Here is a 27,400-nt window from a genome sequence, read left to right on the forward strand (position 1 = left end):
CACCCACGAAACAGATGTGGTAAAAGTCTGTGGTAGTTTATACGTAACTGTAAAATCAATTGCAATTTGTTTGAAGTAATGTTAAAACAGGTTTACAGAAGCTTCCGATTCCACTTGTCTGCTTTGACTAATGATGTCATGAATTTGGCGGAAATGGGCATTCTCAGCATGTCCAATATGGCACCTATGACGTCACTACATACACACACAGCAACAAACACGAAAATACATACAGGGTGTTACAAAAAGGTATGGCCAAACTTTCAGGAAACATTCCTCACACACAAATAAAGAAAAGATGTTATGTGGACATGTGTGCGGAAATGCTTAATTTCCATGTTAGAGCTCATTCTAGTTTCGTCAGTATGTACTGTACTTCCTCGATTCACCACCAGTTGGCCCAATTGAAGGAAAGTAATGTTGACTTCGGTGCCTGTGTTGACATGCGACTCATTGCTCTGAAGTACTAGCATCAAGCACATCAGTACGTAGCAGCAACAGGTTAATGTTCATCACGAATGTGGTTTTGCAGTCAGTGCAATGTTTACAAATGCGGAGTTGGCAGATGCCCATTTGATGTATGGATTAGCACGGGGCAATAGCCATGGCGCGGTATGTTTGTATCGAGACAGAGTTCCAGAATGAAGGTGTCCCGACAGGAAGACGTTCGAAGCAATTGATCGGCGTCTTAGGGAGCATGGAACATTCCAGCCTATGACTCGCAACTGGGGAAGACCTAGAACGACGAGGACACCTGCAATGGACGAAGCAATTCTTCGTGCAGTTGACGATAACCCTAATGTCAGCGTCAGAGAAGTTACTGCTGTACAAGGTAACGTTGACCACGTCAATGTATGGAGAGTGCTACGGGAGAACCAGTTGTTTCCGTACCATGTACAGCATGTGCAGGCACTATCAGCAGCTGATTGGCCTCCACGGGTACACTTCTGCGAATGGTTCATCTGACACTGTGTCAATCCTCATTTCAGTGCAAATGTTCTCTTCACGGATGAGGCTTCATTCCAACATGATCAAATTGTAAATTTTCAGAATCAAATTGTGTGGGCTGACGAGAATCCGCACGCAATTGTGCAATCACGTCATCAGCACAGATTTTCTGTGAACGTTTGGGCAGGCATTGTTGGTGATGACTCGATTGGCCCCCATGTTCTTCCACCTACGCTCAATGGAGCACGTTATCATGATTTCATACGGGATACTCTACCTGTGCTGCTAGAACAGGTGCCTTTACAAGTACGACACAACATGTGGTTCATGCACGATGGAGCTCCTGCACATTTCAGTCGAAGTGTTCGTACGCTTCTCGACAACAGATTCGGTGAACAATGGATTGGTAGAGGTGGACCAATTCCATGCCTTCCACGCTCTCCTGACCTCAACCCTCTTGACTTTCATTTATGGAGGCATTTGAAAGCTCTTGTCTACGCAGCCCCGGTACCAAATGTAGAGACTCTTCGTGCTCGTATTGTGGACAGCTGTGATACAATACGCCATTCTCCAGGACTGCATCAGCGCATCAGGGATTCCATGCGACGGAGGGTGGATGCATGTATCCTCGCTAACGGAGGACATTTTGAACATTTCCTGTAACAAAGTGTTTGAAGTCACGCTGGTACGTTCTGTTACTGTGTGTTTCCATTCCATGATTAATGTGATTTGAAGTGAAGTAATAAAATGAGCTCTAACATGGAAAGTAAGTGTTTCCCAACACATGTCCACATATTTTCTTTCTTTGTGTGTGAGGAATGTTTCCTGAAAGTTTGGCCATACCTTTTTGTAACACCCTGTATAAATAAGACAATAACATATGTCTCCAAAAATACAATCAAATTAACTGGTCAACCATTGGACGCTACACCAGCAAAATCCACAAGAATCCGGCACTTCCCTTGATCTATCACTGCAATAGTTGATACCACAAAAACAAATCCTACAACTACAAAAACTGGAATCGGACATTTCCCTTGACATATACAGGGTGGTCCATTGGTAGTGACCGTGCCAAATATCTCACGAAATAAGCATCAAACGAAAAAACTACAAACAACGAAACTCATCTAACTTGAGGGGGGAAACCAGATGGTGCTGTGGTTGGCCCACTATATGGCGTTGCCATAGATCAAATGGATATCAACTGTGTTTTTTCAAATAGGAACCCCTGTTTCTATTACATATTCGTGTAGTAAGTAAAGAAATATTAGTGTTTTAGTTGGACCACTTTTTTCGGTTTATGATAGATAGCACTGTAATAGTCACAAACATATAAGTACGTGGTATCACACAACATTCCGCCAGTGCGGGCGGTATTTGCTTCGTGACACATTACCCGTGTTAAAATGGAGCATTTAGCAATTGCGGAAAAGATCGATATCGTGTTGATGTATGGCTATGTGATCAAAATGCCCAACGGGCATGTGGTATGTATGCTGCTTGGTATCCTGGATACATAATCCAAGTGTCCGGACCGTCGCCGAATAGTTACGTTATTTAAGGAAACAGAAAGTGTTCAGCCACATGTAAAACGTCAGCCACAACCTGTGACAAATTATGATGCCAAGTAGGTATTTTAGCTGCTGTCGCGGCTAATCCACACATCAGTAGCAGACAAATTGTGCGAGAATCGGGAATCTCAAAAACGTCGATGTCAAGAATGATATGTCAACATCGACTGTACCCGTACCATATATCTGTTCACCAGGAATGGCATGGCGATGACTTTGAACGTCGTGTACAGTTCTGCCACTGGGCACAAGAGAAATTACGGGACAATGACAGATTTTTTGCACGCATTCTATTTAGCGACGAAGTGTCATTTATCAACAGCAGTAACGTAAACCGGCATACTGTGCACTATTGGGCAACAGAAAATCCACGATGGCTGCGACAAATGGAACATCAGTGACCTTGGTGAGTTAATGTATGGTGCGGCATTATGGGAGGAAGGATAATTGGCCCCCATTTTATCGATGGCAATCTAAATGGTGCAGTGTATGCTGATTTCCTACGTAATGTTCTACCAATGTTACTACAAGATGTTTCATTGCATGACAGAATGGCAATGTACTTGCAACACGATGGATGTCCGGCACATAGCTCGCGTGCAGTTGAAGTGGTATTGAATAGCATATTTCATGACAGGTGGACCGGTCGTCGAAGCACCATACCGTGGCGCGCACGTTCACTGGGTCTGACGTCCCTGGATTTCCTTCTTTGGGGAAAGTTGAAGGATATTTGTTATCGTGATCCACCGACAACACCTAACAATATGCGTCAGCAAATTGTTCACGTGTGAACATTATGGAAGGCGAACTACTCACTGTTGAGAGGAATATCGTTTCATTTATTGCATTACTGTGGTATTTACAGGTAATCATGCTGTAACAGCATGCGTTCTGAGAAATGATAAGTTCACAAAGGTACATGTATCACATTGGAACAACCGAAATAAAATGTTCAAACGTACCTACGTTTTGTATTTCAATTTAAAGAACCAACATGTTACCAACTGTTCGTCTAAAATTGTGAGCCATGTATTTGTGACTATTACAGTGCCATCTATCACAAAGCAAAAAATGTGGTCCAACTAAACATTCATATTTCTTTACGTACTACACAAATATGGAATAAAAAATGGGGGTTCCTATTTTAAAAAAACACAGTTGATATCCGTTTGACCTACGGCAGCGCCATCTAGCGGGCCAACCATAGCGCCATCTGGTTTTGCCTCTTCAAGCTAGACAAGTTCCGTTCTTTGTAGTTTTTTCGTTTGACGCCTATTTCGTGAGATATTTGGCCCGGTCATGATCAATGGACCACCCTGTATAGGTCAAACATAGCTGACGATATCAATATGTACTATGAAAATTGGAATCGGACATTCCCTATGACCTATATAGGTCAACCACAGTTGTTGATACAAAAAAACCAACACCTACAACTACGAAAACTAAAACCACACACCCCAAAAATCAAACATCCCTACATAAATTAAAACACAATCAATACGCAAAACATCACCACTCTAAAATATTAGAGATTAGACCCAAAAAACAATTACTTACTACCAAAAAATTCCGGCGCTGTGTACTATGTTGGCTACCCCCCCTCAAAAACACAAACAAACAAAAAAAAACCTTCCAAACCACCCACAACCTACCAACCCCTAAACACCCATGTCACCCAACCCAAACAAAACACCAGCTATAAATAAATACCACAAAATAAACAAAAATCAACCACCCCTTACAAATCAACAACTGCAACAGAAAAGGTGCTCTACAACATAATCATAAAACATCCCCCCCCCCCCCCCCCACACACACCTGCAAACCCACCCACCTAGATCCACAACCATTACCCACAACCCTGCTTCCCCTCCCGTCCCACACACACATACCAAACCCCCTCAACTAACCACCCTCAGCCTGTACATCTTACCCATAGCCCTCAGAAAAACGCAAACAATATAATAATCCCCAGGGACGCTCTTCTGCCAGCAATACTCATCTAAATGAGATTGCAGGTTAGAAGAGCACCTCTTCCCCCTCCCTATGACTGGTTTAATGGCCCCATAACCCCTCTATTGTATTAGTACACACCCCAGTTTCAAAATTTTTAAACTAACTATGGTTCACAACTAAATGATCAAAACCCCTCTTCCCCCATCCCCTATAAGATGAAAAAGTATCTGACTCAGCAGTACTCCCCTCCTCACATTCTCTTCAATTGACCCCACTAGTTTCCTCTTAGTACGGCCCTCCAAAACCGTGAAAACACAGTCTGCATACCCAACCCTTGAAATAACCTTCCCCCACACCCACAAATCAACTGGAGAACTATCTTTCCCATACTTCATCTTCCAAAACTGGGATTTGTCAGTCTCAACCACCACCCCCAGCCCACCCAACTTACCCTTATACTTTACATACTCAGAACACACTTCCCAGAAAAAGAAAGCCAGTCTAATTCTGTTCTCTCACTCACTCCAGTCTCAAGTGCACAAAAACTAATCGAGGACCTATAACAGAAATAGTACATCAGCAAAATGATCTCTCTCGCGGCCAACGATATTATCACGCTGAAACCGCCACATGTATCCGTTCCTGGTCTGAGATGCTGAAACTCTGGTCAACGTCACGCTCTCGTGGCAAATACTACACTTCACAATCTCAGTGATCAGTCCAAATAACTGGGGGAATTTAATAGCAGACAACATCTCTGACCACAACATAGCACTGTTATATTTCATCGTCATATCCATACATAACAACTTACCACACTATCAACAGCAAACCAATAACATCTAACAAAAAAAATGGGTACAAGTATCTTTAAATAGTTCTTTATATAAACTCAACTACTCTTAAGTACTGTTCTTATGGGCCTTTTCTTCAGTTTAAAGATTGAATCCATCCCCTGTGCCTTTGATACCCAGAAAATAATTCCACAGTTGAGCTGAATGATAATGATGGAAGTAGGGGCTGGGGGATCATCTAGAGAAGTGGGAGCATCTGGGAAAAAAAAAAAGAAAAAAAATCTGTGAGAAACAGAAAGAGATGGGGTATGATTGGGTGGAGGGGATCCACAAGAAACAATTTCTGTATACATTTAGATCCCAGTGTGGTGGGTGGCTGTACTTTAGTCTAAGTTTATGATTTCATGGTAAAATTAATTCACCAGAACTAAATGACACTGAAATACGGTGGCTTCTATTCTGTCATAGCTAATTTTCAATGGACCTGCAGTTACTAAAAGTGAACTTAAACAAGATATGTATGTGTTGATTTGGCATTAAATATACAGCAGATAAAATAAAACCATTTGTCATTATGATATATGTAGGTATGTCAAGGTAATGTTGAAAACAGAAAAACGAAGGTTATGTGTATGTAGTATGCGTGGTCAACAAGGTGCCACATTTAAATCAGTGAACTTGACATTACTTACATTATTGTTGTTATGGTCTTTAATTTGAAGACTGGTTTGATGCTTTGCACGCTAGTCTATACTGTGCAAGCGTAAGCATCCCTGCATAACTATCAACCTACATTCATTCGGCCATGGTTACTGTATTCAAACCTGGACCTCCCTCAACAATTCTCCCCCCACCAACATCCTCATACACACACTTTCTTACATTACCAAACTAACACTGCCTTCATGCCTCAGAACATTTCCTCCATTTACTCAATATGCACCATTAATTTCTCTTTCCCCATTTCAGTTCAGTACCTCTTCATTTGTTATTCAATGTACCCTCTGATCTCCAGCATTCTCCTGTAGCGCAACATTCCAAAAGCTGTCATTCTCTCTTTGTCTGAACTGCTTATGATCCATGTTTCACATCGTTACAAGGCTACACTCCTTACAAATATTTTCAAACAAGACTTCCTAACATATTGGTGGATACTGACTGTTAATAAATTTCTCTTTTTCAGAAATGCTTTCCTTGATATTGTCCGTCTGCATTTTATGTCTTCCTAATTCTCCACTGTCAGTTATTTTGGTGCCCACAAGACAAACTCACCTACTGCTTTTAGTCTCTCATTTCTGAATATAATTTCCTTTGCATTCCCTGATTCAATTAAATTACATTCTGTTACTGATATTTTACTTTGACAATGTCTCTTTTAAGACACTGTCCATTCCATTTTACTGCTCTTCTGTGTCCTTTGCCATCTCAGAGAATTACAATGTCATCACCAAACCTTAAAGTTTGCATTTCTTCTCTCTGAATGTTAATTCCCATTCCAAATTTCTCCTTGCTTTCCTTCACAGCTTGTGCGATGTAAAGACTGAAAAGTCATTGAAAATCTTGAGAAGGCACTTAACAGTATAAAAATAGTTAGTAAAACAACCAGCATATATGGTGACTTTAATATAGATTTCAACAAGAACTCTGTCATTTGAGTTCTCGTTGAAATCTATATTAAACCTTGAGGCCTTATTAAAAACCCACAATATACATACAACTATCAAATCCCCCACCAGAGTCACCAAATCGTCCAGCAGTGCTATAGATCAGATACTAATAAATACAGATAACCCAGTAGAGACTGCAGGAAATACTGAACAACAAATGACAAAAAAAGATAGAAATTTTAGCAAGCACAACCTAGAACACTTCAGGCACTTACTAAAAAAAGAAACATGGAATGATATAGACAACTATGAGGACACATGTAAAAAGTTTGACATGTTCATGGAAATATTCTCCCATTATTTCAATATTTCTTTTCCAGTTAAAAACCAAACATTAAAAACTAGAAAAAGAAATGTTACATGGCTGACGAAAGGCATTAAAATATCATGTGCTGAAAAGAGGAGACTTTATGAACTCTCAAAAACACAAAATGTTACAGAAGAATTTCTGGTGTATTTCAAGAATTATAAGAGAGTGCTTCACAAAGTCATAAAAGAAGCCAAAAAAACAACAAATGATCACCATATAAAAATGGCCAGGAACAAAATGAAAGGCATGTGGAAGATAGTCAGAGAACAAGTAGAAAATGAGACCTCCCAAAATGTAAATCTCCTGGTAATCCAAGATGGCAAAAAAATTACAAATCCAGAAGAAGCTTTTAGTACATACTTTGCAAATATTAGTGGAAAATTACTCTCTGACATAAAATCTTCAAATAAAAATCCTGCTAGAATACCATCAAATCAAAATAGAAACTGCAATTCCCTATTTCTTACTCCAACCAACCCTAAGGAAATTATACTATAAATTAGAGAGTTAAAAACAAAATTTTCAACAGGTGTGGATGAGATTCCAGATTATGTCGTTAAAAATGTGGGTGATCTCATTGCAATACCATTAGCCCACATTTTCAACAGTTCATTAACAAATGGAGTCTTTCCTTCCTGCTTTAAGACAGTGAAACTGAAACCACTGTTCAAAAAGGGTAAGAAAGAAGACATAGCCAATTATAGACCTATTGCCTTGCTACCTACATTTTCGAAAATACTAGAAAAAATTTTTCATAAGAGGTTGCTAGATTTTCTAGAAAAGTGCAAAATATTATCCACGACCCAACACTGCTTCCGGAAAGGCCGATCAACAGAAACAGCAATATATGAATTTCTGAGTGAAGTACTCGAAAAAATTGATAGTGGACAAAAAGTAACTGGCATATGCCTTGATCTGTCTAAGGCTTTCGACATCATAGACCACACCCTATTGCTGCAGAAGCTTGAAAGAACTGGTATCAGAGGTATGCTTAACAACTGGCTTGGATCATATCTTACTGACCGCAAGCAAGTGGTAGAAATACATTTTCACAAAGAAAATAAATCAACAAGACACTATTCTGATTATAAAGCAGTAAAAAATATGGAGTACCGCAGGGCTCGGTACTGGGCCCCATCCTATTTTTGATATATATAAATGACCTAACATCAACCAACCAGTACCATAGCACTATTCAGTTTGCAGATGACACAAGCATATTACTCAGTGGGAAGACTGCAGGGATACTACAGACAAGACTGTCTGAGGCATTAACAAATGTTGTAAAATGGTTCAACCAAAACAAACTAATAATAAATAAAAGTAAAACAGTAGCATTAAATTTTCATAATGTCAAGAGAAACACTGAAGAGGATATAAGAATTCAGATGTCAGACACAGATATTGCAAGTGTGCCTAATACCAAATTTCTGGGGGTCTGGCTACAGGATAATCTTAGATGGGAAACTCACATTGACAACATATTAAAGAAGCTAAGTACCATGTGTTATTTAATGAGATTGCTAGAAAACTGCTGTCATAGAGACTGTCTAATGACAGTTTACTATTCTAATATACATTCTGTCCTAAAATATGGGATCACTTTCTGGGGTAACTCGCCCTCCTGCCTAAAACTCTTCAGGATGCAAAAAAGAATAGTGAGAATCATGGCTGGAATAAAAAGGAACAAACCATGTAGACCATTATTTGAAAGGATGGGGATTCTTCCCCTTCCATGTATTTTCCTATTTGAAAGTGCAATGTTTATAAAGAAATATACAATAACAAATCCTAGTATCCTCCCCAAAAATGAAAATGTTCATCATCATAATACAAGACAGAAAACTGACTTTCATGTACTCCATACAAAAACCAGTTTGTGCCAAAAAGGAACATTACACCATGGAAAAATTATCTACAATAAATTGCCAAGAGAAATTAAAGTAAAGACTGATGTAAAAAATTTTAAAGCAGCATTAAAAGAATATCTGTTGACACATTGCTTTTATAGTGTGGAAGAGTTCCTCCAAAATCCTCAAGAGTCTAAGTGATGATTATGCAAATACTGTAACCATTAATACTGGCCTATAAATACATTCAGATGTAATTCTCAAGTTTCTAATGGGGTTCAAGTATAAGTTGTATACCGACTTACCCAGTATATGAAGTAAAATTCTGTGAATGTAATTCTCTAGTGTACATGTCAGTTCATAGTGTAGAAGAGTTCCTCAAAAATCCTTAGAGCTTAAGTGAGGATCATGCAAATACTGTAATCGTTAATATTGGCTTATACATGTTTTCAGTTGTAAACTTCAAGTTTCTAATGTGGTTTAATTATAACTTACACATTGACTTGCCCAGTATATGAAGTGCTGTAAAATTTTGTGAACATAATTTTCTAGTTTCTAAAGTGTTTTAATTGTAAGATATACTTTGACCTGTCCAATATCTGACGTGCTGTACTGTACATGTAAGATTTACTGGACCAATAAATACAATACAAAGAGTTGATAGTCATAGTTTGACTTGATCACAGAGAGGCAGTGGGGATAAAGCACACTGATGTGCAAAAAATGCTATGCAACAAGAACAATAAGCAATTTATATGGCATGCATGATCCTCTTTTTAGTATTTAAACAACTCTATAAAATTATTTCACTTTGACCTCTGGAAGAGATAGGTATTCTTGAAATTCAAATAAACTGGAAACTGATTTGCTTGAACAGGCGACCAATTCCAGATTTAGAGTTAAAATAATTTAATTTGGACGAAGAGTGAGTTCTGCAGTTTTAACCACATTCATAATGAATTAATGGTTTAAATGGTAATGCAGTATCTAAGCCATTGGAGGAATAGAACTTTGCTTTCTGTGCCAACAAGAGAAAGCTGTGTGCTGAAAAATTTTGCTTGTGATTGTTTGAAAATTTTCTGTCACCAGTATTCCTGTCGTACCACATGTAGTACTTTGTTCCAGAGAAATAATTATGAGTATTTTAAACAATATTGTGAAAAGGCCTTTGAAAGCTATACTTGTGACAGTCTTTTTGTTGTGCCTATCGGCAACTCGGCATCTCCTCTATATGGTGAGTAGCAACTTCCCTTTTCTCAATATTGTTACAGTCCATCCAGGATTTTCCATCGTTTGATTATGAGTATTTTGTGACATGTCCAAAGTGTTTGTACTCATGTGGTTGAAATGGTTGAACATGCAACATTTTTTGGTGTTGTAGCCAGAAATTATCACATTGTAATGTAGTTTTCCACAAATGTAAACACTAAAGAGTAGTAGTGCCTAACAAATATAGAAACATTGTGTAAAATTTTAAGAAACCAGTGAAACATCATGAATAAGAGAGAGCTCTAATAGTAATTGCTGCAGTAACATATGGAATAACCCTAAAGTCACTATTTAAAGTTTTCTTGTGTAGGCTGTATCACACAGGCAAGAAATTAAATTTGAATATTTCTTAAACTACTTGACAATTTCTGAATAGATAGTGTAAATAACAGTCCAAGTCTCCTTCAGTAGAAAAAGTTTGTTCGTCAGGTCTTTGCCACAGCAACCCCATATTTAACATACAAAGGGACATTGAATTTATTTTTTCTTTACTTGTCCATAGACCATTATGCATGAGACTGCACATGGCAAATCAACAGGAATATTTATATATAAACAGCAAGGAAGAATAGGATACACCGTGAAAGTAAGAACATGCTCAGATCGGGCAAGGACAGAGTTAGGAAATTGGCTGTGACCCCCTCAATGGAACAATCTCAACATTCACTTTAAATAATTTAGGAAAATCACAGCAAACCTGAACTGGGATGCCCAAATAGAGACTAAAACCCCCATTCCTCCAGAATTGGAGATGTTATGTAATGAACGATAACATATACTAGGTTTCATTCGATACCAGTGGCTTTCTGTCACTTCGTGCATAAAAAATACCGCATATAAATTGATTTATATGTAAATGATACTTAGTGAATCACTGCTTTTATTCAGTATTAAAATTATGTAAATTTTACAAAAATGGCAATATTATGAAAAGAATAGATTGCTACTCACCACATAGCAGAGGTGTTGAGTCAGAGATACGCACAAAAAAAAAGATTGTCAAACAAGTACCCACACATGCACACGCAAATGCGCGCGCACAAAAAACACACACACTACAGACTCTGGCTGCCGAGGCCACTTTGGCCTAACACCACTTGTTTGACATTCATTTTATTGTGCCTATCTGCAACTCAACATCTTCACTGAGTCTTGAGTAGCAGTATCTCCTTTTTATAACATTGTCATTATTCCAGCATGGATTTTCCATTGTTTGTAAATTTTGCCAAGTTACTACAACAATATTTCTAAGAAATTTTCTTATATTTATGTAAAAAAATATATGTGAAGTCAGTTTAAATATTGTCATTGTCAGCAATGTAAATGATTAGATTCTTTGCCTAAAATCGTAAACTTTCCAGTTGCTCATACTTGTTGGGATGAGTGGTTGTAAGTATGTGTAGGAGGAGTCAGTGTTTAAGAGGATAATAGATTTGTGCTGTCGTAGGAGCAGTTGGAACTTTGTGACTCAAGTGAGCAGATGTAAATGTTACTCTGAACCAGTTGTTTGAGTGTTAAAAAACACAGAAGCTAAAATGAATAAATTTTTATTATTTAGTGGTTGAAGTCACACACTGAGACATTACGATCTTGGCAGTTTCCAGATTTATCCATTGAGGAAAAACTCTAGACAACAATTTTATCCAAAGAAGAAGACATCAAAGCACACAGAAAACTAGCTAAGTACCAGATTAATAATTCCTCAAAGAGGGAAAAATTTACAAAAAATAATACATGTACACTGTGTGATCAACTGTATCCAGCCACCTCAAAAAACATACGTTTTTCGTATTTGGTGCATTGTGCTGCCACCTACTGCCAGGCACTCCATATCAGCGACCTCAGTAGCATTAGACAGCGTGAGAGAGCAGAATGGGGCACTCTGTGGAGCTCACGGACTTCGGACGTGGTCAGGTGATTGGGCGTCACTTGTGTCATACGTCTGTATACGAGATTTCCACACTCCTACACATCCCTACGTCCACTGCTTATGATGTGATAGTGAAGTGGAAACGTGAACACGTACAGCAAAAAAGCGTACAGGCCGACCTCGTCTGTGACTAACAGAGACCACCGACAGTTGAAGAGGGTTGTAGTGTGTAATAGGCAGACACCTATCCAGACCATCACTCAGGAATTGCAAACTGCATCTGGATCCACTGCAAGAACTATGACAGTTAGGTGGGAGGTCAGAAAACTTAGATTTCATGGCTGAGCGACTGCTCATAAGCCACACATCACACCGGTAAATACCAAACGACACCTTGCTCGGTGTAAGGAGTGTAAATATTGGACAACTGAACAGTGGAAAAACATTGTGTGGAGTGATGAATCACGGTACACAATGTGGCAATCCGATGGCAGGGTGTGGGTATGACAAATGCCCCGTGGATGTAATCTGCCAGCGTGTGTAGTGCTAAAAATAAAATTCAGAGGCGGTGGTGTTATGGTGTGGTTGTGTTTTTGATGGAGGGACTTGCACCCCTTGTTTTTTTTGCGTGGCACTATCACAGCACATTGATGTTTCAAGCACCTTCTCACTTCCCACTGCTGAAGAGCAATTCGGGGATGGTGATTGCATCTTTCAACACGATCGAGCACCTGTTCATAATGCATGACCTGTGGCGGAGTGGTTACACGACAATAACATCCCTGTAATGGACTGGCCTGCACAGAGTCCTGACCTGAATCCTATAGAACACTTTCGTGCCAACATCGATACCTCTCCTCAGTGCAGCACTCCGTGAAGAATGGGCTGCCATTCCCCAAGAAACCTTCCAGCACCTGATTGAACGTATGCCTGCGAGAGTGGAATTTTTCATCAAGGCTAAGAGTGGGCCAACACCATATTGAATTCCAACATTACCGATGGAGGGCGCCATGAATTTGTAAGTCATTTTCAGCCAGGTGTCCGCATACTTTTCATCACATAGTGTATGTAAAAATAGATCAGCCACTGAAATTGTGGTAGTTACTGAAAGAGCACATCTAGTCCATTGCTTCAAACACTGTGCAACCTCGCTCAGTATTTGCAATAATAATGCACAGTTTATGTATGTGTAAAGGCTGAATAATTTATCTGATAAACCACACATGCACTTCAACATTCTTCTGCTCCACTTGCTACAAATGCTAACACAGTCACAACAGAAAACAGTTTCATTTAATAAACTACACCACAAATGTTGGCTTATCATATTTCCTGCTAACATCTCCATGTGTGGTGGTCCATCAGTTCATCTTAATGCTTCCACTCAGCACATCATCCAGGATCTGGAATTTCTTCCTCCATTGCCTCCTCTTCCCTTCCATTTATTTTCCTAGTACTTGTTTTTATAAGCCACTCCCCCTCTCGTAATATATGTCCTACACAGTTTCTTTCCCTTCTTTTTATTACTTTTAGTAGCAGCCTCTGCTCTTCCGCTCTTCTCTGTAACTCTTCACTTACTGTCCTCTCTCTCCAACTTATTTCTTTCTATACTTCACCCCACCCTTACCTGACAATGTCTAGTTTTTATCTATCTTCCTCACTGTCCTAGTTTCCGCACCGTACAAGAGGATGCTTCATCAGTATTTTTCTGACATCGTCATCCACATTGCTGCCGACAGCTCTCCTCTGCTTACAGAATGTGTCTTTCACCATTGGTATCTCATATTATGCCATCCCAAATTAACAAAAATAACTGTTGCCACCAGTAGTAGATATTAACAGTCGTACACTAATAAACCACTGTGTGTGAAATTCCTTGTGGTCCAGCTGAATAACAAGTTAAAATAAAATCCCTGATGATCTAATCATAAACCTCAGTGCAGTGTGTTTTGCTCTTAGCAGTATCTCTCACTGTATTAACTTATTTACCATGCCCTCACTCCCTCTTGTCTTATATGATTATGACCTGAGACAGAGTATCTTAAGTTTTTATTCATTAGAAGCGAGCAATAGGAATGCAGTGTGAAGAAGATAACTGTACATTTTGCAGAGGTGTCTTAAGAATCTTGGAATTCTTACACTCGCTTCACAATCCATTTACTCCTTACTGGGTTTTGTTGTTGAAAATAAAAAAAATCAGTTTTAAGTTGATTGTGATTTGCTGAATCACTACAAATAACTTCCATGTAAATTTTGTCCCTGTGTCTAGCGTCCACAACAGAATTAAATTCTTTACTGCAAAAGCTATTCCAGGTCTCAGCTGACTTACAGCAACAGACTGGGAATACAAACCAACTGAAAATAAAATTTAACATATATTAAGCATTCTTTCTGCATATTGCCCGATTACTTGGATTCGAGAATTTAAAATTCGTAGCAGTGTTAAATGAAAGTAGTTAAATTTACTTGAGCAAACTTTGATACGTTCAAACTGCCGTTGATACAAAATATTTCGAAACTCAATGGCAAAACTTTAGGAATGGATTCCTCATAGAACAAGAAGGAAGAAAGTCTAATAAACACGTGCTCCAAAGTTCATACCATAAAAACTACAAGCAGTTGTCGATCTTCGCTCTCTTCTATTAAACGAGTGCTCGTAGCTCATTTTTTTCTTCTTGTTATATTAGGAATCCATTCCTGAAGTTTTGTGCACTGAACTTACACACTGTGTGGTCGGTTCTTGTTTTCCTGTCACAGTGCGGGATGATACATTCCATTATACAGGGTCTCTCTCGAGGAATGATCAATATTCAGAGATATGACAAAAATGATCATTCAAAGGAAAAATGGCTAGAAAATGTGGGCTTTAAAATGCATGCCTTAAGAACTATGAGCACTTGTTCATCTTTACTACTGTGAAACATCTCTTCTATTGAACAATTGATCATAGCTCTTAAGATATGCATTTTAGAGCCCATGTTTACTAGACAATTTTTCTTCTTGTTTTAGTCCATACTACCTTCTCCCAAAATATGGAAGGCAAAGAGCTTTCAGTAGAAGGGACTTGGTTCACGAAGAAGTGCTCACAGATACTAAGGTACGCATTTTAGAACACACATTTTCTAGACATTTTTGCTTCGAATAATCGTTCTTATCATTTCCCTCAGTCTTTACCATTGCTCCTGGGGCACCGAGTATTTGTGGTACCGACATCTGAGATCACTTCTGTCAAATTAGAATTAAGTGCATTTGTTTGGAACTGTAATTCGTTCCTGTGAGAATAATAATATCATCACATTCAAAATCACTAGCAGGTAGAAAGCAAGATTAGTGTCTCCTAACCAGTTAAGAATTAATGTCCGCGGCCTCCTGTTAGCGAGGTCTTTAGAGACAGAACTGAAGCTTCTGCTGAGGAAGGAAGTGGTCCATGCTCCTTCAAAGGAACCATCTAAGAAACTGACAGAAAACTTGAATCTGGATGACTCGGCACAGATTCGAACCGGTGTCCTTCCCAATACGAGTCCAGTACTGTCTTACCACTGTGTCAGCTAGCTCGGTGAAATCATTGGCACACTTTCCTGACACTTCAACCACACTTCTGAAGAATACATTAGGATTAATAACATGTTCCACAACACTTATGCTTTTTGAAACTATTTAGCAAGCAGGCACATTTTTGACCATAGCTATTTGATAGTAGTCTGACTCTTTAAGTTCTGTTTTTGTTATATTTCTGGATGACTGCCCCCTTTTTTTCACATTTGAGGTCTTTCCTGTTCCATATCCTGAAGAACTGGAATTATTGCTGGTTTTCATTTGGTTTATTTGCTGGGAAACAAGTTTCGTTTCTTTGAGCCTTGCATTAACTCTCACTTAGGATTTCAAATGCTTTTGGTGCTACAACTTGTCATACTTGGACTTTAGTATGAGTCCGAGGCTCTTCTGACAACACTGAACTTATTTCATTCTTGCCATCTATAATGTTCATCCTGTCTCTAATGACTTCAGCATCGGTGGGATATTAAAACGTAATCTTTCTTCCTTCTTCCTTTTTACTGCTCACAATTAACTCTAATTCATTTTTGCATACACAATTAGCAGCACCACATATCCAGATCTTTTCACGTGGGTCTACATTTACACCACTGTAGTGGAAAACAGCTTTACAGTTAAAACAGTGTGATACATGCTCCAACTTTCTTTCCATAAAACACCACTTTCAGGCCACTGTTTCTCGAAGTGCAGTTTTGTAGTCCTTCGACAAAGTTGGTGCGAGACCAGTAACGTTGCTTTTCCTTTGTTTTGTACGTGCCTTGTTTCACTCTGTAACTTTAGTAATTATACTACGTGAGGTATGCTTCCTGTCACAGAACATGTTACAATTTTTAGACTGCACACACATTTCTGCAGATTTTTTAGTTTTATTTGCAGGTCCGGGAAAGTCTTACTAAATTTGATGGTCTCATTCTTTTGACAGCCAGTGTGAACTGCCTTTAATAAAATCAATATATGTTACTGGTAGTAACAAAACCTACAGAATCAGTCCCGTATTTGCAGTTTACCTCAGCTGAGTGTAGTTTTTCACCACCTGTCATGGACCCTCAGTTGTGGAATGACTACATAGTTGGAATTTCTGACTTACATGTATACCACACTGAGGTTCAGTCTGAGAATGGGTTTGATGGCCACACAAAATTCATACTGTTATTTGTATTGACATTCCTGTGGGCTCTCAGTTTCATTACATACTAAATTGTAATTATTACACAAGAAAAACACTTTTTGCTCATGTTTTGCAACTTCTTATTCAATAAATCTAGACTTCATGTCCCACACACACTTCCTAATGTTATCATTTTGGAGATGTTATTCGTTGATACCAAGACTGATTTCTAATAACTAACTTAGAGCAGAACTTAAATAAACTGCACAAAAAATGTTTTTCACCACTTGCACATCTGGAACTGTTCTTGAGTGTAGAAGTGAAGGGAGCAGGGAATAAAAGAGTAATCCTCAAGAAACAAAGGAAAAGATGCTGTGGAATAAAGATGAAACAATAACTATAATAAAGGTAATTTGTTTGAAAATGCATATCAGTGCAGTTGAAATCCACCGCTACATAATACTCGATACCGTGTCGCTCCACCCCGTACAATGGCACACCTCCAACTCCCCCCCCCCCCCCTGCCCCCTCAGTGTGCCGTTTGAAAAGTTGTCGAAACATCACTCCTCGAGCCCCTCCCTCTCTCCTTCGGTGGCCCTCCCGAGGTCATCCAGTATGTGACGAGGGTTCGTGTGATAACGCCTTCCGAATCTCAACCGATCCCACATGTTCTCGATTCATTTGTACAGTCCACCCGCATATTATCATCTCAAAGGGCTGCCCGTCTTTAAAAAGTTAGCTGTGGGATCAGGCAGCAGGCTAGAGGATCCTGTACGAATGATGTACACCCCACAAATCATCCTCGACAGCGTTGAGAGGTGTTCGTAAAACTGGCCTTAAATGTGACTGATCCAGCTCCCTCCCGAATTTGTGGGACCACATGTGAGAGACGTGCAATGCACTGCTATCCATATTTGTCTACAACTGATTGTCACCGAAATGCACCTGACGGCAGCGATCCGGACTCCATTCCAAATGTTCCCTTGCCCACTTTCTTCGCACATCACTGTGCTAGGTTGTTTGCACTGTTGTTTGTAATGGATGCCTAGAGTCCAAATTGACCGTGTGGAGACGGTCGAATACTGTCTGGGTCGACGCACTCTTCCAGCTGCCTCCAAAATGGCAGTGCGCACTTCTGTTCCGTTCTCTTCGAGGTACCTGAGACACATTTGTAGGTAGTGGACATTAGTCAGTGTCGTTAACTGTAGACGACCACTACGAAGTTTGAACTTCGACATTTTGTGTCTCACGGTAGTAGTCAAATGTCGGAATGATGTTGCTGTGTAGTACATTGATTCGGCAGGATCTGTGCTCCACAACCCTACGTATTGAAAAGTGACAATGTGCGCACCGCCCAAACACGAAATGACACGTTAGCGGGCATCCGCAGACTCGACAATTATGGGTGAGCTGCATTGTTTCATTCACGACTGGGGATACGATGCGTGCCATGAAACTGCACTAAAAATGCACGTCTACCTTACCTCAGTCACACAGGTGGCTGCATTCAGTGGCTTCCTGGGGGGCAAAACACTATAGAGCAGGGGATTCTGATTAAAAATTAAGCTATGCTAGTTGTGGGGGCAGGTGCAAAACTTATTTTGAGCAGTTTACATAGATTCATACTAGCCCATGTTGATTTAAGACTCAGAAAATTTTTCATACTGCGCAGACTTCACACTACCAGAATTTTACATTTGAATTTGTAATGTCACAGATTAGTGCTAATGATACTGCCATCTGTTTTACCTGTGCACTGACCGTTAAATAATTGTAATTTCAATATTTGCAATGCAGTATATCTGTTTTCTTCATTTCATATTTAGTCGAAGGTAACTGTGTTGACGTGGTAGCGTCTTTTTCATTTGAGGTGGAGCTTCACAGAGCTGGACAACTTGATCTTTTGAGCAACAAGTAGTTGTAGACAAATGGCATCCACTTGTCAAAATATCCTAAGTAAACATCTGAGTAAACAAACAAACAAAATTGGTGAAGTGATGTGAGAAACATGTTCGTACTTGTTTGTCAATCAAAAGATACTGATCGTCCACTGTACTGTGTTAATTCTGATGAAACCAATTGTATGTAATCTATTGGTGTTTATCTGGTTGTAAATATGTAACCAGTTGCTTTTTTACAATTTATTCAACCGTGAACATGTTTTCAAGCCACTGCAGGCTTGTCGTGAGATAGAGGTGTTACGAGAACATCATGTGGTGGTCCACGTGTAGCTAGAATTTAGTGCTGGTGCTGAGTGCACTGCCTTGTGGTATCCACATCCGACTGCTTTGTATAATGTGTATTATTAAGCCATGTACACAAATAACAACAACATATGGCTACACTTAGTTTTACACTGGCTCACAGATCAAGTACATATGTAATTGATACTAAATAACAAAAATAAGAGAATGATTTTTTGAAGAAAAACATTTTGGAACTGAGTGTTCTGATTTTCTGGAGAAATTTATTTATTTTACAAAACTGTAAGTGGATATGATGAAATTTGAGATGAAACAAAATGGAATTATCGATTCAAATTTACTAATGTCTTGGAACTGATATAATACATTATGCATGATTTTTCATGAAAATGACTGTTGTTCACTTTGACTATAAATACTTTGGAGATATTTTTTAATACCACAAAAAATTTGACTTTCTTGGAAGTCTCCTTTTTCCTATATCAAGTAATGCTTTTCTGCACTTTTTAAAAATGTGAATACAACATAAAATAAAATTCTATTGTACCACATCTCAAAATCTGCAAGACTAAGTTTGTGAACAAGCATACTAAGAGTCTCACCAGTGCACCAAGTCTCAGGATGACTGGGTCACTAAATAAGACAACTATTCCTGTACCTCGGGGGAGGATGTTATGAAGAATTCGATAACATGAAAAGTATGGATTGCTACTCATCACACACAGGACGAGTTGAGCTTCACTCTCTATCCTCTGCATCTTACCACTTCAATTCTGCTATACTCTTTGTAACAAAGCAGCTGGATTGATTCCAGCTGTCTTTTCTTCCCCCCCCCCCCCCCCCCCCCCCCCCCCCAAAAAAAAAATAGCAATTTTTTTCTTCGGATTTTGTGATATCTTCAACACTGTCATTTATGGCATGTTCATAGGTCTAATGTTTTAAATATTGACTCAGGGCTTATCCAGTTTTATCTAGGCCTAATACATTCTTGTGGCTATTTAGAATGCATTAGTATGATTAGTCTGCCATGGCAAAAAAAAAAAAAACAAAAAAAAAAACAAAAAAAAAAATTAGTTATTTCAGATTTTGTTGTCATTGTTCATATGTAAACATACACTGCTCAGTGTGTTTGTAATTATTACTACAGACTGTCAAATTTCAGTAATGTTCACTGTGACAATAGGATCAGACTGTGAACAGTGTTACTTGCTGTGCACATCGTTTTCATATCAATGCGATTGTTAGACTTTGAAGTCAGTAATTCGAGAACTTTATTCAATGACACAATTACACACTTCAAAATTTTATTACAACAGCAGTTGTTGAAATATTTTAACAAAATTTCTTTTATTGTAATCACTGTTTACTAAAGCTTTTATATACACTAAAATTTTGTGTTTCAGATACTCTGCTGATGGAAGGAACTGAACCTCTATAAAATGGCAACTCCTCAAGAGAAGGCACAATGTGTTTCCTGGTTTACTGAGACAAAATCTGATGTTCATACTCAACAAAACTTCAGAACGAAGTATGGAAGAGATCCACCATTGTGCCCTTCAATCTGTGCATGGCACAAAAATTTTTGCAGACAGAGACAGTGTTGGATAAAGGAAGGAGCGGGTGACCGAGAACATCCGAGGAAAACATCGATCGCATTTCAAGCACCTTCACTCTGTCACCTACGAAGTCCATCCGCACTGCTGCCAGGGACAGTTGCAACTACCATGTTCAACTTAAGAACTTAACGGTTGTACGCTTCCAAAGTGCAACTGTTATAGACACTTGAGCCAAATGACAAGCCAAAACAGACAGAGTTTGCCCTCAACATGCTGGAACGTCTTTTGGAGGATGAAGCATTCCTCAAATGAGTTCGTTTCAGTGACGAGGCAACTTTTCATGTTTTTGGGACATCAAACAGGCACAGTGTGAGAATCTGGGGATCTGAACACCCCCATGTGACTAGGGAGCTTCACCGGGATAGCCCAAAATTGAATGTGTGGTGTGGAATCGTGTGCAACCGAATAATTGGTCTATTTTTCTTCAACGAGTCAACAATTACTGCAGATGTTTACCTCGACCTTCTGACCGAATATGTAGCACCACAATTGACTTACAATCAACCTTCATTTTCCAGCAAGATGATGCACCACCACATTGGGGATTGCATGTTCGTCAGTTCCTCAATGAAACATTTCCAGGCAGATGGATTAGGAGGGATGGGCCAATTCCTTGGGCACTGTGTTCGCCAGATATCCCTCCCTTGAACTTTTTTTTATTGGGGTACATAAAAGATATTGTGTATCAGACACAGATACGGGACGTTGCTGACTTGAAACAAATGATTCGTAATGCCGTTGCCACCATGGATGACGCTATGCGAACATAGCAGAAAATTGAGTACCGTCTTGATGTGCTTCGCACAACTAAAGGTGACCATATAGAGGTCTATTATACACTGTCAAAAAAACTTTTATAATCACTGATTACAATAAAAGAAATGTTGTTAAAGTATTTCAACAACTGTCATTGTAATAAAGTTTTGAAGTTGTAAAGGGACTTTACGGACACCCTGTATACGTTTACCACAGGTGAACTTTTGTGTCACTTCAGTATCACATTACTCCACTCAAACAGTCAAATTATATAACATCGACTATGTGTAGTATATGGCTGTCAGTTTATCTGTACTGTCATTAAAGTAAATGAGACACAATCTAGCCATAAACCATAGGTGAGTGCAATAAAGTGTTTGAACTGTCATTTCAGTGTAGACACCACTGACGATAGCCTACTTTCGACACCAATTTTTCCAACCACATTTGACTGAGGCGCAGCTATCGAGGTCACATTTGTAGAGGTAATGGATAGCTTACATCTTCCAACTTTACCTCTGTAGCCAATACAGAGTGGACCAAGCCTGGAGGTAGTTAGCATATTATTACCTAACCTATTTCCCTTCAAACTGTTGTGGTTTGATGGTGTTCTGCCTCTTCATCCCTGCACGACTGACATCCACCTGTAATACTTATCGCAGTTAAGCACTGATCTCCCTCTACGATGTTTACACCTCACACCTCCCTGAATTACCAGATTAACTACCGTAGTCCTCGGTGCCTCAAGACGTGTCCTGTCACCGATCTCTTCTCGCTGTCAGATTGTGCGTTGGAGCTCTCGTCTGCAGTATTACCCAACTGTGAACACTCTCGTGTAACAGTATAAACATTTCAAAAGCTCTTATTCTCTCCATTTACCGAACAGGGTTCCCTTGCGTATGAGACTACACTCCAGACAAATACGGTCACACAAGAATTCCTAACACCTAATTTTCTGTTTTTTTAGGAAAGATTTCCGTGCCATTACTAGTCTGCATTTGATATCTCCTCTATTTCTGCTGTTATCACTTATTTTGTTGCCCAAATACCAACACACACCTACTAATTGCAGTACATTTACTAATCTAATTTTCTTGGCAACAGCTTTTAACATTTTTTTTTTAATGTTAAAGATAATAAGTTGATGTCTTGCTTTTCATGTAAGAATAGATGATGAATGCAGCTAGCAGCTAACTTTGTGTAATGTCTTGTCTGTATAGACGTGTATCTGTTGCCTTTAAGATCCCTTCACCTTCACACATAAATCTATACAGTAAAGTAAGGGCCTCCCCTTTTTTCGGCTGATCCGTGATAAGACAGGCGAAAAGTTAGACTAATGGAGGATAATTAGTATTTTCTCTATTTTCATTCGCTCTCTCTCTCTCTCTCTCTCTCTCTCTCTCTCTCTCTCCTTTATCTATGTACAGTTTTTAATATAATATTTCATTACGTGAAATCAGCCAAATATAATCTTTGGTGGAGCCCTTCGTCTTGGTATTCAGCGCCTGGCTTGCTGTAAGAGATCTTTACATTTATTATTACTGTTAAGCACTGCATTCAGTCGGGAGAATCAATCGTGTGGACAATTTGTTCCTTTTACGAAAGATTGTGAATTCCAGATGTGTACGAAGCCTTTTTGGACGATTTAACACAGACTCAGTGATTGCAGGCTCTCTTCGACACAGCTGAAACTTCCCCATTAATTACAGGGCCAACGTGATCATCAAATGATTCAGAAAAAAACTCATTCGTTCATTCCCTCCAGAACAAAAAAGTCACAAACCTTATTTATGAAGGAAATTGTGTATTCAATCCATCTCCATTACATGTCCAGATCTCCGGTGATTCCAAGTCTTAATTATTTTCCGTTTACAGTCTCTTTCTCTTCAAACAAACAGCTAGCGGCACAAATGTTAATGGCTCGCTTTAGCGAGAAGGAAAGCAAAATATGTATCTCTCAGAAACACGTCAATTCCTCAACAGATACTACCGAAGCTGTCCTCGTTACCACTCTAACAACCATGGAGAATCCATATATGCATCTCTGTTATTTCAAAGAATAAACGCACTAGAAAATACTTTGGCGTCGTCGAGCTGTCGCCGCATATGTTACGAGAAAATCAGATCAGATACTTTTCCAAAGTGAATGAATGTGGATGGTTTGATTGTCAATGATTAACTGGTGCGTGGTAGAGGGTATTTTCTGTGGGGACATTACAAGCTGATTAATTTGAATCCATTCCATTACCGCTATTTCACTTTTATTGGTGTTCGTCTTAAGATGTCTTTTCAAAACATTACCCATTTGTGACCAAACGCTTTGGTGTACCAAAAACCTGAGTCCCTATAAATAATCAAATGGGTTTTGTCCAAATTTTCATAGCCAAACAAACAGTGAGAAATGTCCCAAGTCCTTCTTGTGTCTAACAGAAATAATGTCACTGGTAAAGGGAATTAAAGACATTAGTTGCCACATTAGTTGCCACATTGATTTATATCAATGGAGCAACCTGAAAATTTGTGCCAGATTGGGGTTTGAGTCCGGGTCTCCTGCTTACTTGACAGATGTGCTGACCATTAAGCCATCAGGACGCAGTGGTTGTTGCAACTGCACAGACTACCCTAGTGAGTCCCATGTCAGACCAAAATTCTCAACCTGTCCACACACTACTGATGTAGTGCACCTGCTCATTAGCCCCGTTGTTTGCTGCATCTTCCCGATTCCCGTAAGAGTTCGAACTCGGTGTGTATCTGCACTGAAGAATCACTGCTGGATCACAATGGTGTCTATTCTTTGTCGTGCCCAAAGGAACAGACACCACACATTTCTTGTCCCTTAATTTTAGCCTCTCTTCAAAACTTACTGCGTGTTTCTTCTTTTGCACCCCTCTCGATCCCATCTTCATCTATTGTACCTTCTTCAGGATATTACAGTTAGTATTTCCATTGTTGTACCTGTGAAATTCTGAACACACAACAAATAGATTTTTTAAACTATGAGACCATTTGTAAATTTGGCCATCTTATGATGATGAACATTTTAAAGGGCAAAGTGTGGAGACTGTCTGTATATGTAATTACTTACCAACTTTGCAGTGCAGGCTGTTTGAACCAAAGGCCAGGTTAGTGTCGTGGAAGCCTTCTGTAGGAACCAGGTGAAAAGATACAAACTGAACAGAATGATACCGCAGCTTCTCTGTCAGGACAACGCAGGAAGGTCGAGGCCACTCTGAGTCCGCAAATGTTTTATTGCCAGTCATTCATTTTGGAATACGGAATACTGGCCGGTCTGTGTAAGATCATTTACTGACAGCGTGGTTGTTACACCACTCCCCACCTCTGCCAGCTCCAGAGCTCCAGCAGGTGCGGTGAGTTGTATACAGACACTGGAATGATCACATTTTCTCACTATCGAGATGGGAACTCGCCCTTGCTCTAGATACAATTGAAAATGGAAAGTATGTGACGTTGGCAATCCACTGATAAGTGATTGACCATTTGGCTCTGGCTACGGTCTGCCCCTAGAGCTGTATCAGGGCAAAGGGGTAGGGCACTGAGGAATTGCCACTCGTTGAGTGGTGCATTATATAGTTTGAGGTAATATGTTATGAAAGTTAAATGAATTGACTAAACCTACTGTTTGTGGATATGAAATGCAGGCTGATAATTCTCAGATGCAAATGCTCAATCATAATGCAAAGCAACATGTTTGGCGACAGTGCCTGGTTTACTGCAGACATAATGGGTGCATCTGTGGCAGAGTGGTGTTCATAGAGGCATCCAGTCTTTTCCCAAACCTACAATGGAGGGATACTTAGTCCAATGGTTACAACATTCCAATTCCTGCATTCTCATTTCTGTCATTTTATGAGGTAGCTGGCACAAGCATGGAGTCATTCTAAAATCTATGAAGTACTACAATGACAGATGTCACTTATAGGGTTGGAGAGCCTGTTTGCGATTTATAATGGCTACCCCGCTCGGTCTGAGGACCTTGTCATGGTCCGCGCAGCTCCCTCCGTCAGAGATTTGAGTCCTCCCTCGGGTGCGCGCGCGCGTGTGTGTGTGTGTGTGTGTGTGTGTGTGTGTGTGTGTGTGTGTGTTTGTTTTACCCTTAGTGTAGGTTAGTTGAAGTTAGATTAAGTAGTGCGTAAGCTGAGGGACCAATGACCTAACAAAAAATTTTAAAATTTTTCACAGCGATTTCAGGAGTCCACCAAGTTACTGTCTTTTGACAGGGAGAACCAGACAGAATGGCTGCCATTGTACTTTGAACAGTCATGTTGATACCGCCATGTGGCGAGGATGTGAAGGGCAATAGCAGAGGCATCCCAACCAGCTTTGTTGAGAGCCCATCTGGATGGATGCCCATGCGAATGGTGTCAAAACGATTGGAAAATGATTGCTGTCAAAAAAAGGTGTTGTGGACTTGGGAGGAGACTTGAAGACGTGAACTGCAAATGGAAAGATCAATGGTCGAATAAGACCTATGTGACACACGGAACTGTGTTGGAACACCAGTATTCAAGATGCAAAGATCAAGCTCTGTGAGCAAGTTTTCAACAGTTTTTCTGCAGCCAATTCTCATAGTTGGATTCCACAAAGGGTTGTGGGCTCTAAAGTCACCCATTATTAGGAAGGGTGGATTCAGCTGAGAAAAAAATGCAGACAACATATTCTGCAACACTTGACTATCATGATGGTAAATTGCAGAGACATCCACAGACAGCAACAGCTTCCAAAGTCATATCGAGTGACAAATTTTTAATGTAGACAGAATCCAGAACATGCATGTCACCACCATCTGACACTCCTTCACAGTCAGTGTCCCAACAGCCAAGGAGGGTAGGGGTCCGCTTTGCCGAAAACAGAGTTCCCAGAAGGGCAATGCAAAAAGTGACATAGTAGCTCAAGCCAACTGGCGAAGAAAACAATACTACTGTTCCACTAGAGGATCACATTATCAGAATCCTGTGGCTGCACGAAGGGACTGAGAAGGCAGGTCGTGCCCGAGTGCCATCTGCCACCACTGGTTGTGAAGATACAGCATCGATACACATTTATTCCCAATCAAGGTGTGTGGTAGGGCGGCAAGCCACCACGGACACTGCCTCGAAAACAGAGGTGCAACATATGGAGACTGGTGACACAGGGGTCACTAGAATCTCCTTGTGGAACTACTACTTGTATTTCTCCTCTTTAAATGATTTTGATGTCTGCAAGAGCTCGTGGGGTCCAGATGCTGGGATATACGAGGAACACAATGTTCTACAACCTGCGACCCCTCCTGCCATTGCCTGGCATCTGTTTGCAGATCAGCATATTCCTTCCAAGGGAGCATCCTGGGGACCCCTTTCTGATAAGAGATGCTAGAGGGGGCATTGTTTCTTCAGCCAAAGGTTGGGGAATGACGACCCTGGCAGGTGGGGAGTTGATGCCCCAAAGGTGGTGTGGAGGAAGCAGCAGGAGGTGGGCCCCAACCACCATGGGTACGGAAGTAGTCAAATGGCCCCAAGGGCCCAATGTAGAAAGCACAGTACCTAAAGAGGATGATGTCACAACTATAGCATATGTCATTGACATATCTAAGATAATTGATACATCAGTCAGTCAAGAGTCTTGTACACCAGATTTTCATTTTTTTTTTTAGAAGATGGCGCAGTCTGGTGAACAGAGGGTATGGTTCTCCCCACAGTTAACAAAGATGGGGGAGAAAGGCACAAAGAGGATGTCTAGAATCCCTACAGGTGGCACTGGTATTACAACATGAAGACGTGGTCGAATCTCTTGCATTTGCACATACGAGGGGGAATATATGGCTTCACACTGCACTGGCACACCACCACCTTGACCTTTTCAGGCAGTCAGTCACCCTCAAAGGCCAAGATGAAGGCTGCAGTATCGATCTTATTGTCCTTTG

The sequence above is a fragment of the Schistocerca cancellata genome, chromosome 11 (assembly GCF_023864275.1).
Source record: "Schistocerca cancellata isolate TAMUIC-IGC-003103 chromosome 11, iqSchCanc2.1, whole genome shotgun sequence".
Lineage (NCBI taxonomy): Eukaryota > Metazoa > Arthropoda > Insecta > Orthoptera > Acrididae > Schistocerca > Schistocerca cancellata.